Below are 19,105 nucleotides of genomic sequence, written 5' to 3'. Positions count from 1 at the left end.
CCACGGAGAACAGAGAAGTCGCCTGAGACATCAGTTCTCAGAAAACACGGCTCATTGTTAATAGATTGGAGAGCCAATAGTAGGCTGTTTCAGAGCTTGGCTGCACTGAAGCGAAATAACCGTCTGCGACTTCTAGCTCTTCTAATAGTGAGGATGGTAGCCAGTTGTGAGTTGGTCAGTCTAAGAAGTCTTTTGGGGGAATAAGGGGAAACAAGTTGGTGGGCAATAGTGGGACTGCATGCATGAAGAGCGCTGAGCACTGGGACTTGAATTCAATTCTTTGGGCAACTGGGAGCCAGAGAAGTTTCATCAACCCCTGTCTGGCTGACTGATGCCTAGGGATCCCTAGCAGCGTGTGCCCAGCTGCAGTTTGTATGACTTGTATCTTTTGAATAATTGCCTTGGGAGCCCCCAGGTAGATCGAGTTGCTGTAGTCCAGACATGGAAGAATCAGAGCCTGCACTACCAACCTCCTCGAGTGCTGATAGAGCAAAGGCAGAATCATGCGCAACATCCGCAGGATTCCAACACAAATGAATGAAAGTTTAGTAGCATGGATTCCAATGGACCGAGTGTTTTCCAACCACAGCACCAGAATATTTATAGCTGGTCTGGGGGCCAAAGGGGGACCAAGACAGACCAGCCAACCCTGGGCCCTGTAGGGAGTGGGGTTGTTCCCAAGGATCATGAGTTCTGTTTTAGCACGGTTCAACTTGAGGCAGGAATTATTCATCCAGCTGGCTACTTGCTCCAGACAAGTCCCAAGGGAACAATGGGGAATCCATTTCAGGGGCAAGTGAAAAGGCCAGCTGGGTGTCATCTGCACAAAAAAATATGGAAATCCCAAAAGGAGTTATGATATTCACAAGGGACTGCAGGTATGTGTTAAACAATGTGGGATTAAGAGATGACCCGACAGAACTTCAAAGATGAATAGAAGAATGTCAGAGGAGAAGTCCTTATCATAAATCTGAAACAATTTGTTCATCAGGAAGGAGCTGAGGCAATCCGCCGCTTTTCCTATGACCCGACCTTAATTTGACGTTAGTGCAGCAAAGCACAGGGAGGCCCATTGATTAAAATGGGTGCATCATTTTAATGCCTGCTCCGAACAGGCGTTAAAAATGATGGAAAAAATGGTGCAGTTGAATGTTGTAAATTTCACTGCGCCATTTTTTAGGTCCTCCCTGCATCAGAATGCCCCCTTTGCCTGGTGCAGGCAAAATTTGGCGCAAGGGTTTACAAAGTGGCACAATGCAAGCATTGCTTCACTTTGTAAATACGGCACAGGAGAAAGGCCTCCTTAACACCGCCTTAGTGTAAAAAAATGATGCTAGGGTGCTAGGGGCTTCTAAATATGTTCCTTAATCCCACAAGGATCCCTATTCCAAACTCCAGGCCATCCAACAAGAAACAAACAAACATAAAAAACATTAAAAAATTACAAAAATAGTGATGTCTGCCCTCCCTCGAACAACAAACTTTCAGCAAACTACTGCATTGAACTTGATTTTTCTTAGAGAGTAAAGATTACAAGGGTGTGAATGTGGTATTTTTTTAAGACAAAAAGAGAGTGATGCTTTTCCTTCAGAATCTTATTAAGAAATGACCAAGTGCTAACCAAAGCAGAGAGAGGAATCTTCAGGACAGTAAGAGTACGTTGCTACTACATGTACAATTGCCTTGGGTTAAAATGTGACTCGAAAATGCATGCTTTTGTTGAATTTCTTGTGGCTGCATTAATATAACTGCAGTTTGTATTGGGGGAGGGGAGGAGGGTGTCAGGAAGGAAGATGTAGACTGCTGATAAATGGGCTTATTTGGCTTCTGGCATACCTGGGCAATGTGGTTTCTGGCACAATGGTTCTGTACCAGCCAGGACAGGGCGCACACTGGCACTGCCATGCTGAAATCTTTAGCAGATAAATATGGATTCTGGCATATCAATTGTTCGGCAGATACCAGAGGATTGTGAATTCTGGCATGACTATTGTGCTTTATCCGTTGAGCTAATAAAGAGGTTACTTGACAATTGAGCTTCATGATTGTATTACGGAATATCGAGGTTAGGAATATTGAGATACAGTAATATTGTGGACAGACTATCGGGGGGACAAAATATTGAAAGGTTAGTGCATCTCGAGTAAGTGCAGATGTATTTTATCACCTTGAAGATATGTATACATACCATCAAGATACATATGTGTGGAATAAGGTGTAACATATCTATACTTACTTACCTTTTGATATTTTGTCCTTTCATTTTGCGTCCACAATATTTAGTGGCATCAAGATTCCCATCTCTATATCCCTGTGGTACACAGTGCATTATGCTTGGAGTCGTAAGGACTCTGCAATGAATGCTGTGCTTCACATACCTCCACAATGTGGTTTCTGTCATGCCAGTGATTTACTTAAAAGAACAATTTCGAAATTGCCATGACAAAATTTGGTTGAAATAGTGGGGTAGTGGGCACTTTTGCATGACAGGATCGCACCTAATGTCTGACACTAGGATCATAGCAGCATCTTTAACCTTGATAGCACTAATATGTGAGCTCTGACAGTGTAGTATTCAGCAGGGAACACCCATGCACTGCCCATGTAATGCCCTCTTGGCGCTATGTAATGCAAGCAGTGCTAGGCTCTTATTTCAAGTGAATTTCCAGTGCAAAACAAGTTGTGCACTTGGTTGTAAATTGAAAGAAAGATTTTGCATCAATTTGCATCCTTTTGTGATGCAAACGTGGTGCAAAATCTTAGTAAATGTACCCCTTAGAACATAAAGTGGGGGAAAGGGCTTGACACAGGTCCTTGTAGCACCTGCTGTGTCAAGGGCCTTCCACCCTTCAGTGGGGCCCCCTTTAAGCCTCAAAACTATAAATATCTGTGACACATAGGAGTATCAGGAGCCCCTTAACATATTCTGTCAGGAAGGGTAGTCCCAGGCAAAATGCATATAACACTGGTGTAAGTCACATAACTTTGGGAATTTTGCATTATGCTTGGAATGTGAAATTCTCCAAATTATGCCATTATGCCACCTCACATAAATTCACCGTTATTCACTGTAAAGTTATATGGAGTATGGGAAAAACACAAACAACTAGAACTTCAGTGTTCAACTGTGCCTTTTGCACTATTTCTTAGTATGAAATGTGTCCTTGCACTAAAAAATTACCTGGTGGACGCATTTCGCACTAAAATATAGCTAAACGACATGTTTGCATTTTACATCATTAAACCTAACTTTGCGTAGTTTTCCTGAAATGTGCCCCATCATATAGCATTACACCCGAGGGTGGTGAGAAAATATCTTCTAATGTAGTTTGGGAGTCCCAATCCGACCCTATTCATCATTCTCTGCATCCTTCGTGCAGTGTATTTGTATGCGGGTTGATGTACGGCAGGACTGCAGTGCTGTTAGCAAAACATTTTATTTAAACAGTGAAGTTTTCCTGGTGGTGTGCACACGAAAGGAATGACAAGGACGCAGCAGCAGCAGCTGCCCATGCCTTTGATGTATAATTCTAAATAATGATGCAGTATAGCCATTTATGTGATGCAGTAATCACCGGGAGAAAGTTTCCCCATTCAAAAACAGAGTAATTTACAATACCTGTAACAATAAGATAATTGCCGGTGCCGGGGTTCAAAGAGAAATGCGACGTATGTCATTAAATGTAAATTATACCAGAGTAGTCAACAATAGCCGAAGAAATGAAGCACATTTACTTAGGCAATCATTCTTTCGGCACAATTCATGAAACTGCCGGGACTTCACCACGGGAATTCGTGATGCGCGGACAGACTTGCAAAGCACCAGATGTTAAGTTAATTCAGCATGGGGTCGACGTAGAACAGTGCGATTTTTTTTTGCAGCGAAACAAAGGCTGGCATGTTGATGCCAGTTCGCCAGTAAACAGCTTCAACTGCCTGGTAAGAGCTTATGTCCCTAGTACTCACCCCACAATACATCTGCAGGCAAATACGGATATACATGTATAAAAGGGCTTTTAGTTAGCTTCTTCAACCACTGACTAGATTGAGCAAACTCGTTTATTTATTAGTTCAAAATGTAGCAGCACACGCTAAAATCTCTAATCAACACAAGTATAGTAGTAAGTACAACAAAACAAAGCAGAATACTGAGATTATATATAGAGAGTCCTCATCCAATCGGATCCATACACAAATTCTTGTTTAATTCTTCTTGTGCTTGTTCCCAAATTCCATCACATATTTTTCATAATGTTCCAAATTTCATCAAAGGATTGTCACAATGTCGTATTCCAAATTTCCATTGATTTTGTCCGTATTTAAAAATTAAATCCATTACATCATCACTTATCACTTATCATCACCACTTGTCACTTGTCCCACTTGTCACTTGTCCAGTATTAGTCCCATAAATCATGTTCTCATTCTAAGTGCCCAAATAAATAGTGTTAGCAAGATAGTACTGACCTAATTGGTAATAGCACCAGCCGCTAAAGTGTAATGAAAATCCCTAAGTACACCCGTGCGTAAACCACAATGTCTAAAGGCATACCTGTACTCAATATCCGAACTTACACTACTGCTTGCTAAATCTCAGACAGACCGATCAGTGGTTTTAGTTTCGTTAGTGGATGCCGGAACCCGGCGTATCCTGTCAATAAATCATAATTTTTAGTGCACATAAGTTAATAAAAGGTCCAAGAAACTAAACGAATAAAGTGATGTGTCATACATCATCCCGCAAATTTAAGTCTTACCTTAATTTGAAACAATGTGTTGCCGCGGGTACGCCCGACACTACTAAGGAAACGCCATTGTTTCCCTCGGCGTTTATGTGTGCGGCAGAAGCATGGAAATAGACAATGGACTACCCCGCCCTATAGAAATTGAAAACGGACTCATCTTTACATGTTTCCTTCGATGTTATGTGCTCGGCAAATCATGGAAATAGTAAATAAATTGCCCCCGATCTATACATTTCGAAAACTGACTCATCTTTATGTGTACTCGCATTTTCTTGTTTTTCAAACTAATTGAGATTATGAATTAGAGTGAATCCTTCGCTGAATAACAATGGTTATCATGTAGGGCTTCACTGGGGGTGTAGCTCTAGTATAGAAGCACCAAAGAATATCATATGATCTAAATATTGTGATATAGAGCGCCATTTACCCCTCATCACCCCCAATCAATTAGGTTTTGTTTATTTATTAGCTTTGTGCCCTGGACATTGCATTATGACCCAGCACACAGAATTCCACTTTTAAATTGGTGACACATATGACAAGAGTGCTCCAAAAAATGACACCCACATTTATCAATATATCACACAACGGAATTCAGCGAGCCACATTGCTGCCCTGCCCTGTCTGATTGGGAGGGGGAAGAAATGTGCCGTATTTAACAATCTACTGTGCATTCCTGCTCTCTGTTTATGCTGGTGCACAAACTGCTGCCGAGCACTAGGGGCACCTTCCTTCACCAAAACAATAATCAGAGACATTTTCCTCTTTCTACTTGTGCAATTTTTTCTCCTCATTGGACCGCTATGGGGAATTCTGATGAATTTACAGGTCTATCGGTGTTGGTAGATCTGTGACTGGGGGGGGAGTGTTTGAAAAGTTTCAGCACCCGGTCCATCATCTTTTTGTATTGCTAAAGTCGCCCTAAGTGGGAAGGGTATGTCCAAGTGTGGGTCCCAAGCTCCCTCTGCCACTGGATTCAAGCTAAACTGGCTGAAGGTAGATACCCAGAAACCAGTACCAGGATGTTTGTTTCTGTTCCAAGAAGGGCCTGACCTGGCAGTTAGGGCATGACTGTTCTCATGGTGAACATGGTCAAGACTGATTTGCAAATGATTGGGTCCAAACTGGGTTGTATGGTGAGCAAAAGAACGATGGATTAAACTGAGAACTGTGACTGGGGGTGAGTGTTTTAAAAGTTTCAGGACTCCATCCTTCGACCTTTTGTGTTGCTAATGTCACCCTAAGTGGGAAGGATATACCCAGATGTGGTTACTGTGCTCACTGTCCCCTGGAATCAAGCTATCCTGGCTGATGAAGGGTGATACCGTGAAACCGGTCCCAGGATGCTTGTTTCCGGTCCAGGGAGGACTGGCCTGGCAGTTTGGGCTGGACTGTTCCCATGGGGAATAGGGCCAAGAGTAATTTGCACATTACTTGGTCCAAACTGGAGTGGCATGATGAGCAAATGAACAATGGATTAAACCCAGATCTGTGACTAGGTGTGAGTGTTTGAAAAGTTACAGCACTCCATCCATCATCCTTTTGTGTTAGGGTATTGCACATGTGTCAGGCGTGGGCTGCTATAGTCCGTCCTTTTACAGGCATAATACATATCTGACATATTGCACTAGCGTCAGGCAGTGCAGCTATCAGATAATGGTGATTTGGTGGCCTGTCAGTTGTGCGCCCTTATGCTCCATCAGAAGCTATGATAAAGTAAAAGGGATAGTCTCCCATCCTATATGAGCTTCTGATTGGGCATAAGGTTGGTTCTGTGCCTCGCTCTAGCACTGTTTGTTGTGTCTAGGAAGTTGAAAATTATTAAGTGCATGTCGAGGGCTACCCCAGGTAAGTTTCCAGGTTGTTTGTGTGAGAGAGTATGTTTATCTTGTTTATGTGTGTCTGTGAGCAAGCGTCAGTGTATGTGCTTGTGAGCATTTATGAGTGTTTGTGTTCGTGCACTGTACTGAATTTTATCAGCAAAGAATATGCTCAGTAACTTTGAAAAAAAATAGAACATGTTTAAGTCAGCATCTTGGGCATCAAGCTGGTCTGGGAACAAGTAAGAGTGTGGAGAGACATTGCCTTGTCATCAGGTTTTAAGTGCCCTGTTCTCGTGACCCATTATTTTCAGTGGCCGGCCCTCTTTAATGGCTATACTGTTGGAAACCAACAAATGAAACATCTGTTCAACAAACTCAGAGCAAGCGATCAACATATTTGTCAATAAGGGCCTGCTATTGGAGTGGAAAATAAGACTGGGCATAGATCATTCAGTTCCTCAGGTCATACAGTTGCTATAATAAGGCTGAGCAGTGAGCAAACAAAATAAACTATACCCCAAAAAATGTAGGGACATAAACCAAGGGAGAATTATATGGTCCAGTACATCAATCTCCCTACATGGACCTATAAGTGAATTAGGATGCACTATTCCAAAAGAACAGACTCCATTCCACCAATTAGAGGAAGGGTCTTTTCAGTCACCACATGCATTAGTTTTACAGGAACAGTAGCCCTGACTCACCATTGGGTGACATGCTTCATCATCGGGCCATGCTCCTCGTCAGGCTGGCTCTGCAATGCCTGATGGGTCATACTAGAGAGCTCTATGCTGGGGATCTTTTTAAGCAAGAATGCTGGTAGTAAGTGGATGTGAGAGGGGCTGGGAAAACTGCTAAAATTGGCTAAAGGTGCCCCAAGAAAACTATCTTTAATTCAACCTGGCACCCCTGCCAAGGTTAAAAATAAGCCCTTTGCGCCTCCTTGCACCGCCCTAGTGTTTTGTTTTTTGACACCAAGGAGACGTTAAAGAGGTCTCCACCGTGCACCAGATTTACAATGTGCGCAATGGATGCATTGCGCCAATTTGTAACTCCTTGCTCAACATTATACCTACGCCGGGTATAATGTATGCAAGGGGGCGTTCCCACACAGGGAGGCCCTAAGAAATGGCACAATTAAATTTACAGCATTTCACAGCACCATTTATTTGTCATTTTTAACGCCTGCTCTGAGCATGCGTTAAAATGACGCACTCATTTTAATCAATGGGCCGTCCTGTGCTTTGCTGCACTTGCAAAATTTTTGATGCTAGTGCAGCAAAGCGCCACAATAGCATAAAAAAAGTTGATGCTATTGTCCTAACAGCCACCATGGTGCACTGTATTGTAAATACAGTGCAACCATAATGGTTGTTAGGTGGGGCAACGCAAGAAAAGTGGCACACCGAGACCGATGCACCACTTTCTTGTATGTATGCTCCTGAGTCTCTCCTATTTAATGCCCCATCTGCTGTACTGCCCTTAGATTACAGGACCTGTATAATATGCAACGCCGGGTTAGGTATCTTGGGGTCTATCCTAGTAATAAGTATTCAGATTGGTTTGTTCTGTATTACAAGTCCATGCTAGACAAAGTTAGAACCCTATTAGCTAGAATGGTGCTTCTCTCATTGATATTAACTGGTAGAGTGTTTTTAGTTAAAATGTTTATTTTGCCGCTATTTCTTTTTCTTTTTCAAATTCTGCCAATTAAATATATATATTTTTTTTTTCAAGAGTTAGACTATCTTATTACCAGATTTGTGTGGAATGGTAAAATGTCACGGATGAAATATTCCATCCTCCAGCTAGATAAACATCAGGGTGGATTGGCCCTCCCGGATGTTTTCTCTTACTACAAGGTTGCATGGCTGGATATCGCAGTTTGTAGAAGGAATGATTCCAGTAGGCTTGACAAATGTTTTGTTAGCCAGAATGGCTCAAGTATCAGGAATTGACTTACCCATTTTTCTGAAGATGCCTAGGCTTCCAAAACAGATATGGTGCAATTTGCTAGTTGAAACAGAGGCTATATTAAAAGGTTTCTTTAAAGCAAGGCAGTTGCTGTCCTGACGTAGGTTCATTTGGCTATGGGATTGTAAAGCTCCATGTTTGCAGATCTCTAAATACACACTTAGGCTGTCATTATGAACACGGCGGTAACAACCGCCGTGTTCATGCTGGCGGTCAAAACACTGACCGCCCGTGACCCCGGAACTCCGCCGGCCACATGATGAACATATCTGTGTGCCGGCGGGCGGAAACATTGTTTCCACCCGCCGGCTCACAGAAAGGTCCGGCTGGGACAATGCCGGCGGCTCCACATGGAGCCTCCGCCAATTCCTCTGTGCGGCAGGTGCAGCTACACCCGCCGTGCAGATCACTGCCCGAAAATCGGGCAGTGACATGCGCGACGGGGCACTGCACTGGGGCCCCTGCACTGCCCATGCAAAATGCATGGGCAGTGAAGGGGCCCCCAGGGGTGCCCCGGGGCACCCCCTCTGCCAGCCTTTCCCTGCCGGGTGAACCCCCCAGGGAAAGGCTGGTGGAAATGGAAACATTATCCGAAGAATGGCGCAGATAGCCTGTCGGATAGTGTTTCCACTCACCACCAGGCTGCCTGACGGCAGAAGCCTGATGGTGAGTGAGTGCTGCGGATGGCAGCTCTCACCGTGTTTATTATGTGGCAGGTTGGCCAGCCATGCCGGCTGGCAGATTCAGCCGCCAATGCCGGCATGGCGGGCCAACCCGCCATGTTCGTAATGAGGGCCTTAGTTTCTGAAACTCCTGTGGGTACTTAGTAATGGGCAATTTTCATATTACCAATCGGCCAATAACCAGGGAGGAGATGCAACCTCACTTAAGGGCAGTATGCCATCGCTTTTGACATAGGTTCCCACTGATCTTGGGATTTCTCACAAGTAATTGACAGGAAATGAGCAATTCAAGCCAGGACTTGTTCAGCTATTATCACAAATTGTATAGACAGGGTAGGCATCTGGTATAGGGCTTTAAAGGAATTCTCTGATTCGCCCTTGGTAAATGATCATTTGAATAAGCTTGAGGAGACAACTGGGTGTTTGGTAACCTTGGGAGAAAAGGAGTATATCTCCATGGTAGGACACAAGTCCCTGCTAGCTGCAAATTTCAAAAGAATGGAATTTCCATTGAGATGGATGGTGTACTGTTGGACCTGGCCCTATTTGCAGGGTCATCCCCAAATGTTTTGCCTTCCTCCTCCTATTTTTCGGACCTCTTTTTGTTGACGTTAGGACTTTGGGCACTTTGCCACTGCTGATCAGTGCTAACGTGCATGTGGTCTCCCTTCTTAACTCGATATGATTGATGTACACCTAATTGGCACATTTAATTTACCTGTAAGTCTCTTCTACAATGGTATTCCTATACCCAGGGCCTGTAAGTTAAATGCTACTAGTGGGTCTGCAGCGCAGCTTGTGCAGGGCACAAAAGTAGCAGTTCAATCCTGTCTCAGGCCTGCCACCGCAGAGCCTCCTTCCACAGCTTACTGGCACAGGGACCTGGCATCTAAATTCACTTGCCAGGCCTGGAACTCCTCTTTTACTACGTATGACACCCCTGGGGTAGGCCCTAGCTAGGCCTATGGGCAGGGTGCTGTGTATATAAAAGGTAGGGCATATGTCTTTATGTACTACATATCATAGTAGTGACAAACAGCCTATTTAGTTTCTCACTACTGTGAGTGCTGCCTCTGTCATAGGATTGTATTGGAAATGCTCTAACACAGGTCTAAGTGGTATTGTCTAATCTATGAGGGGCGGCGTAGGCATGTTTGGTATGGTTAGAATGATAGTGAGAAATGCTTCTTACTGGTGTAGGTGGATTTTTTATTACCATTTTAGAAATACCACTTTTAGGAAAGTGGCAATTTCTCTGTGCTCATGGCTCTGATGTTTTGCAGCTTGACTCCAATCTACATCCGGGGCAGAGTGACAGCTGGGCTTTGTACATACTTTTCAGACAGCCTGTACACAAGGAGGGTGGAGGTGTCACAAGAGTACATCTGCACATTGAATGGTCTTCCTGTGCTGGGACACACTTACATCTGTTAGGGCTGTACCCTGGCCTCACACAAAGGGCCCATTTAGCCCCTGCTGATGTCTGGAGCCAATGCTGGAGGAGAAAGGGGAGATTCCAGGGAACAGTCAGTGCTGGTTGGAACCCCTTCTCCCCCTTTTGTGGAAGCTGTGTAAAAATGAGTATAAATAAAGGGGGTTGTCCCCCACATTTTCAGGGCACTTTTGGACTTAGGACTGGAGCTCTGCTAAAGGGACTGCCTGACTGCACAAAGGACTCATCTGAACTGCTCTTCTCTTGTTGGCCTACTGCCTAGTGGTTGCTGGGTGCCTAAAGGACTCATATGGATTGTGTTTCTGTATGTTGCCCTGCTGCAAGCCTTTACCCTGACTCTGGACTGCCAAGGTTCCCGGGATGTTAGGAGGAACAGCCACCTGAATTTCTTGTTGTTGTGTGCTGGCCAATCTGCCACTCTGTGTCCCGTCCGATGCCTCCCAAGGAGCCCAGCATATGGGGAGCACTACGCCCAGCTCCTTGGCCCTTTACACAAACTAGCGCATGAAGAGCGCTTTATTTCCTCTTCTGACAGAGTGTGAGGAGCGCTCCACTCTTTCTCCCTACAGCCTGTGAAGAGCACTTCATGTCGGTCTTCTTTGGCACAAGAAAGCACCCTGTGTGTTTGTGACTGCGAGCCTCTCCTCCCAATGCCGTAAATGTGGAGAGGAGCAAGCCAACAGCCTCTCTGTAAGCACTAGTGAAGCGCATTCTGTGGTGCCCATGGGGGACAAGCAGGCACCTCCTTCAGTGTCGGCAGCCCCGGGGTGACAATTTTGCTCTTCAGGCTCCACACTGCTTGTCTGGTGCGGACGCCCATGGTGGTGGGATCTGGGAGCTGAGGGAACGCCCCTGTGTTGCGGAGTCCCCCGTGCTTGTTGGGCGGACCCGGAGTGCAAGAAGGGATTTCAGGGAACTCGCTCACATGCCAGCAGGCAGAACTTCTGACCATAAAAGTCACCCTTCCCTAGCCCGTCGGACTTGCCTTCTGCCACCCCCCTTCAGGTAACAACCACCCAGTATCCCAAGTGGTCTCCTGAGGCAGAGGGGGGGGCAAGGATAGCCAGAGGAGCTATGTGCTGGCTCACTCTCCATGACCCTCCAACCGCTGAGGAGAGCAGTAACAGGGCCGGGTGGCCCTGACAGTGGGGAGGACCAAAGGAGGCCTCCCCATTGAAACTGACCTTGGCCCAAGGAGCCTCTTTGTGATTTCCACAGTTGGCTGATCAGGAAGGGATCCTCACCGGAGGTCCCAGACTGGACAGCATTGAGGTTAACACTGTCATCAAGGTGGAGGAGGTACTAGAGCCCCTACGCTTGATGTGTCGGTCCTGACCTCACCATATCATTCAGAAAAGAAGTGCGGATGTGCTGCAACTTTTTGTGGCCTCATGTAGTGCATTTCCCTACAGTATTTCTGCCCTCATTGGGTATTCTGCATTACTGGGCCCCCATTGTTTCCGCATCTTGTCCTCTGACCTGAGAAATGCCATATGACGTGCTTACCAGGTTGGGGGTGATGTACATGCTTTTAGGATCAGTCTGTGATACAGTGGGAGGGTGTGCCTAGGGTGGCTGCCTTATGGGAATGCTCCCTTTCTATGTACAGTTGCTTTGGTGTTAATGATGACCTGCCATTTGGGGAATGTTTCATTCTATGTGCATTCTTGATAGTGTCTTGGCATTCATGACAATGGGGGTCATTCTGACCCTGGCGGTCGGTGATAAAGCGGCGGCCAACCCGCCAACAGGCTGGCGGTCCACAAAATTGAATTCTGACCCTGGCGGGAACCGCCAACAGAGCCCGCCACTTTAACACTCCGACCGCCACGGCGGGACAGACAAACAGCGCGGCGGTCACCGCCAACAGGCAGGCGGCAGACAATGTACCGCCCACCCTATCACAACTCACCAACCCGCCACCTTTTCCGGGGCGGGAGCCCCGCCGATAAAAACACGGCGGAAACAGACTACGAACGGGAAAACGCTCACCTCTATACACTCCACGAGGACGGAGGACAGCATGGAGCCCGAATTGAACATCCTACCTGCTCTCGTCCACCTGCTCATCTACCACGAGTACGAACTCCGGCGCAGACGACAACGGTGAGTACCGCACCTACGACACAGGGGAGGGGGGGAGGAGGAAGGGTTACGGGCACACACATACGCATTACACCCACCCCCCAACTATCTACACACCAATGCAGAGCACCAAGTCAAAGTGACCCCACCCAAACCCCCAGGAATTACGAAAAGATATGATTAAAGTGAGAAACAACATTTATGTAAAAAAAATGTTCATTGAAGTCATGGTAAAATAGGAAAATGAAACAAAAAATCCAAGTGTAAACATTGCGTAACCGATAAATAGAGGCAAAAAGTCCCGCACAGTCACTGAAATTGCAAATGTCCGTGGCCAAAGTGTATCAACACATGGGCAAAGCCCACACAGGAGACCTGAGTCCGTTGGAGAGAACACTGCAGGGGCATCAGATGATAAAACTACAGGCACCTCAGGGGGAAGGGAAGGGGGGGCACCACAGCCACATGAGTCCACGACGCCAGATCCAAGAAGGGGCCAGCATGCCCACTGTTCAATCCTGGGGAGTGCAAAGCCACAGTCTCTCAAGTGTCTACAGTGGGTGGCATGTCCACGGTCATATCCTGGGGAGTGCAAAGCCACAGTCTCTCAAGTCTCACAAGTGGGTGGCTTGCCCACTGTCATATCCTGGGGAGTGCAAAGCCACAGTCCATCAAGTGGATAACAGTCTCCACAGGCAATGGAGGAGGCAGGGTGGCCCGAGTGCAGCGTGAACATTAGCACGACACAGAACCGGCACTGTCATTGGGCCAGCGGTGCTTGAGACGGCGGGGCCCAGCGGAGCGGTGCTTGAGATGAAGGGCCCAGCGGAGCGGTGCTTGACAGGAAGGGCCCAGCGGAGCGGTGCTTGACAGGAAGGGCCCAGCGGAGCGGTGCTTGAGACGGCGGGGCCCAGCGGAGCGGTGCTTGAGACGGCGGGGCCCAGCGGAGCGGTGCTTGACAGAAAGGGCCCAGCGGAGCGGTGCTTGAGACGGCGGGGCCCAGCGGAGCGGTGCTTGACAGGAAGGGCCCAGCGGAGCGGTGCTTGACAGAAAGGGCCCAGCGGAGCGGTGCTTGAGACGGCGGGGCCCAGCGGAGCGGTGCTTGACAGGAAGGGCCCAGCGGAGCGGTGCTTGACAGGAAGGGCCCAGCGGAGCGGTGCTTGAGACGGCGGGGCCCAGCGGAGCGGTGCTTGAGACGGCGGGGCCCAGCGGAGCGGTGCTTGACAGGAAGGGCCCAGCGGAGCGGTGCTTGAGACGGCGGGGCCCAGCGGAGCGGTGCTTGAGATGAAGGGCCCAGTGGAGCGGTGCTTGACAGGAAGGGCCCAGCGGAGCGGTGCTTGAGACGGCGGGGCCCAGCGGAGCGGTGCTTGAGATGAAGGGCCCCTGTTCAGCGGTGCTCCTCCCTGCGGTGCCCTGTTCAGCGGTGCCTTTCTGCAGGGCGGGGCCCTGTTCAGCGGTGCCTTTCTGCACGGCGGGGCCCTGTTCAGCGGTGCCTTTCTGGACGGCGGGGCCCTGTTCAGCGGTGCCTTTCTGGACGGCGGGGCCCTGTTCAGCAGTGCCTTTCTGGACGGCGGGGCCCTGTTCAGCAGGGCCTTTCTGCACGGCGGGGCCCTGTTCAGCGGTGCCTTTCTGCACGGCGGGGCCCTGTTCAGCAGTGCCTTTCTGCGCGGAGGGGCCCTGTTCAGCGGTGCCTTTCTGGACGGCGGGGCCCGGTTCAGCGGTGCCTTTCTGGACGGCGGGGCCCTGTTCAGCGGTGCTTGTTCTCTAAGTCAAGGGAGTCAGACCTGGCCACGACTCCCTGCTCAGTCGCCCTCCGACCATGCATTTGCTGGACCCTTCGGTGACGGTGTGCTGGGCCCTTGGGTGTCCTCCCTAACACCCGGGATGGGGCTTGTGGGGCCCTCCTGGTCCGCGCTCCTGCTGGCTGACTTCTCCGCCCTGCTGCCCTTGCCCTCCTTCGATCTGGCTCTCTGGCCCTTGCCTCCCCTGGATGTTGTGGCAGGTGAAGTGGCAGAACTTTGGTCCTTGGGGGCAGCCGTGTCAGTCGTCCCGCGGCGGCCCCTTACTTTACGGGTCCTCTTTCCAGGGGGGGGGCTGGCTGTCCCCTTGTGAAGCTCCCCTCGCCCTCCGTATCACTGGTGGCCTCGGTGTCTGTGCCATGGCCCACCGGGGCCTGGTGAGTTGCAGCTCCCTCGTGCTCCGGTGCCAATTCTCCTCTGCCTGATGATGCTAATGCACACATGCACAAGAAGATAAAGAAAAAGGGTGGGGGGAGGCATAAAAACAGGTTGAGTGCATGCATTGTCAACACCGTTGGCGGAGAGGACAGACACAGGAGCCTCATGCACTAAGCCGCGCAATCGGGGTACACTACTCAGTATTTGTGACTAGGCCAACAGGTCTAGGGACAACAAACGCGCACATGGGTGATGCAGGACCATGGATAGCTGTACTTGTCACCCTACAGAGGTGGGGGGCGGGGGCACAGGGACATGGCTAAAGCAGAGGACTACACTACAGAAAGCACCCTGGCCTAATGTCACCCACAGCCCTCTTCCCCCACCCAGGCACCTCCACTGCGCGTAAAGATAGCTGAATGTGCTGGTACTCACCCCTTTGTGTCTGCTGTGATGTCCTCACGCGCCCATCCAATTCGGGGTAGGCCACCGCCAGGATCCGGAACATCAGGGGGGTCAGGGTACGACTGGCACCCCTCCTAGGTTGGGAGGCCATCCCCAGCAGTGACTCGGCGGTCTTCCTGGTCCCGCGGCGGATGTCCTCCCACCTCTTGCGGCAGTGGGTGCCCCGTCTGTTGTGGACCCCCAGGGCCTGGACTTCCTTGGCGATGGCACGCCAAATGTCGGCTTTCTGATGGGCGGTGACCTATTTGACATGTACAGGGTGGAAATTGAAATATCATCAATTTTCCGCATGATAGATGCGATTGGCCCCCCCTCCCCAACCTTGCCATGTGGCACATGCTCTCATCTATTGTGCCTTGCACTCGTCATTGTCTCCCCACCCCACCATCTTACATCCACCATACACAACCCAGGCATAGCCCATTCAACGTGCACACAGTGTACTTACCTGTTGGTCTGGAGGACCGTAGAGTCGCGCATACTGGGGCAGGACCCCATCCACAAGTTTCTCCAACTCTTCTGTAGTGAAGGCAGGGGCCCTTTCCCCAGTCGCAGCAGCCATTGTATCTCCCAGACCGAGGTCACAGCAGCACTTGCAGTATAGGTCCTCTTCTGTGGATGATCAGGTCTCGAGTGATTAACCAGATAGGAAATGGCGGTCACGCCCGCGGCGGCGCGTACCGCCGCGGTGCGTTTCGCGACCGCCGGCGCAGCTAGTCATTGGCTCGTGAAACCCATAGGGTTCGATGTTAACCAATGCGGCTTTGCGCCGCGGTCTTCGACCGCCTACCGCCACGGTGTGTCACGCCAGCGCCTTGACCTCACATCCCACTGTCACACTTCTCAGGTCAGGCAGCCGCCATTACAAGGGCCCACAGGGCTTAATTACTACTGCGTCACACAGGCCTAGGCCTTGCATTGCCACTCATACAAGCCATTCAATGCATTGAGAATCGTGTACTGTGCAAGCTGTAGTTACGTACCTGTGGGTTGCTTGACTCTGTGCTCCATGTTGTCCTTCCTAGGCACCGTCCGCTGGGACTTGCGAGGAGAAGGATGAATCCTCCCGTGTACCGACCGCTGGTTGACCTGTCGACAATGGAGGAACGTCATATAATACTTCGCTACCGACTTGACCGAGCCACTATACATGAACTGTGTGCCCAGCTGGAGCCAGCACTGAAGTCCCCCATCCGCCAACCCACAGGAATTCCCCCTCTGGTGCAGGTTCTGTCAGTCCTCCATTTTTTGGCAAGTGGGTCTTTTCAGACAACAGTGGCCATGTCATCAGGGATGTCTCAGCCTATGTTTTCTAAGATTTTGTCCAGAGTGTTGTCTGCCCTGACGAAATACATGCGGAGCTACATTATTTTCCCTGAGGAGGGTGATTTGGCCACTGTGAAGGCTGACTTCTATGCCCTTGGACATATCCCCAACATCATTGGTGCCATTGATGGGACCCATGTGGCCTTAGTACCCCCAAAAGACGATGAGAAGGTGTACAGAAACAGGAAAAGTTACCATTCGATGAATGTCCAGGTGGTCTGTTTGGCTGACCAGTACATCTCCCATGTAAATGCCAAGTTCCCTGGGTCAGTGCATGACGCGTATGTTATGCGAAATAGCAGCATCCCTTATGTTATGGAACAGCTACAGAGACACCGTGTGTGGCTAATAGGTGACTCTGGTTACCCCAACCTGCCTTGGCTACTGACCCCAGTGAGGAATCCCCGGACCAGGGCAGAGGAACGGTACAATGAAGCCCATGTGCGATCTAGGAGGATCATAGAAAGGACCTTCGGCCTCCTGAAGGCCAGGTTTAGGTGCCTGCATATGACAGGGGGATCCCTAATGTACTCACCCAAGAAGGTGTGCCAGATCATCGTGGCCTGCTGTATGCTTCACAATCTTGCATTGCGACGCCAGGTGCCTTTTCTGCAGGAGGATGGTCCAGATGGTGGTGTTGTAGCAGCTGTGGAGCCTGTGGAGAGTGAAGAGGAGGAAGACGACGGGGACGACACGGACAACAGGGACACAGTCATTCAACAGTATTTTCAGTAGCACCCAGGTAAGAATCCCCCACGCCATTTTACATTTACTTCTGGCCTCCTGCATCTCTACTTTCTGTGTTTCCCCCCAGTTCCTTTCAACTGAGTTGTGACTTTCCCTTGACTTTTCAGAGCTGTATGACCCACTGCGTGACTTCTGGTTTGTTCGGCCATGGAGTAAAGCACATTGACATTGGTATGTTGTCATCACAATGTAACTGAACAATTTTGAACCGTTATGTGTAATACATTTGTTAAGAATACAAGCAGACTCCTGAGTGTTTTAAGTGCAATTAGTGATTTATTTAAAGTGCTACATATAGGTCCATGATAGTAAAACGGTGATGGGTGGGGGTGGAGTGATGTCCATGGCAGAGTCCAGTTCTCGGTCGCACAGGTGCATTGTCCATATGCCTGTGGAAGGATGGAGCAGGGGCAGTTCAAGGTTGGACAGGGTGACGATGTGGGACAGTGGAATGACATCCGGGGGGATCTTAGGCTGGCGGGGGTCTTGGCATCCTACTCTGTCTTCCTTTGTGATCTCAGGCTCCTCTTGCGGGGTGGTTGATCTTCAGCAGGAGGTGGGGTTCTGGTGGCCCGTCGTTGTGTGGGGGCCTCCTGTCCACTAGCGCCGGCAGAGGTGGTAGGCTGTTCCTGGTCCAGGCTGGTGACAGGGGCCCTTTGGGGTGCCACATGGTCCCGCAATGTGGTGACTATTAGGTTCAGGGCCTGGACGATGTTCCTGAGCTCCTCTCTGTATCCCATGTACCGTTCCTCCTGCTGTGCCTGGATCTCCTGGAACCTGGCCAGTACCGTCGCCATCGTCTCCTGGGAGCAGTGGTATGCTCCCATGATGGTGGTGAGGGCCTCTTGGAGAGTCGGTTCCCTGGGCCTGTCCTCCCCCCCCTGTCGCACTGCAGCCCTCCCAGTTGCCCTGTTTCCCCGGGCCTCTGTCCCCTGGACGGTGTGCCCACTACCACTGCCCCCAGGTCCCTGTTGTTGTTGGGGTGTTGGGTCAGCCTGGGTGCCCTGTAGTGGCGGACACACCACTGATTGACCTGTCCTGGAGACAGAGGCATGGGCCCGCTGGGTGGGAGCTGTGCTGATATTCCCAGAGGGGGTTAGGTCTGCTGTGGCCTGTGTCTGTGTGTGGGGAACCGACTGTCCAGAGGTCCCCGATGGTCCGGGCTGGTCGTCAGGTTCCAGGTCGACAGAGCCGCTGTCCTCACTGCGGGCCTGTTCTGGGGGTGGGATGGACATATCTGGACCCTCCTGGCCGGTGTGTTGGCGTTCGGGCCCTGCAGGGGTGAAAGAGTATGGTTATTGCTTCTGTGTGTTCCATGGCGTGCGATTTGTGGGTGCCCTTGTCCCCCAGTGCTGGCATTCCCTTGTGGCAGGAGTTGTGAGGGTGGTTTGTGGGGGGATGGGTATGTGCAGTGGGCATGCATAGGTGATGGGTGTCCATGGTTTGTGTTGGCATTCAGGGTTTGGTTTTGGGTTGGGTGGGTTGTGCTGGTGAGACATTGGCAGGGAGGATGTGTGCTGGGAGGTTGGGGGTGAGGGTGGGGGTGTGGGTTGGCATGCTGGTGGTTGGGGGGGGAGGAGTAGTTGAGACTAGACTTACCAGAGTCCATTCCTCCGCCTACTCCAGC

The sequence above is a fragment of the Pleurodeles waltl genome, chromosome 5 (assembly GCF_031143425.1).
Source record: "Pleurodeles waltl isolate 20211129_DDA chromosome 5, aPleWal1.hap1.20221129, whole genome shotgun sequence".
Lineage (NCBI taxonomy): Eukaryota > Metazoa > Chordata > Amphibia > Caudata > Salamandridae > Pleurodeles > Pleurodeles waltl.
This window is presented reverse-complemented; position numbering follows the sequence as displayed.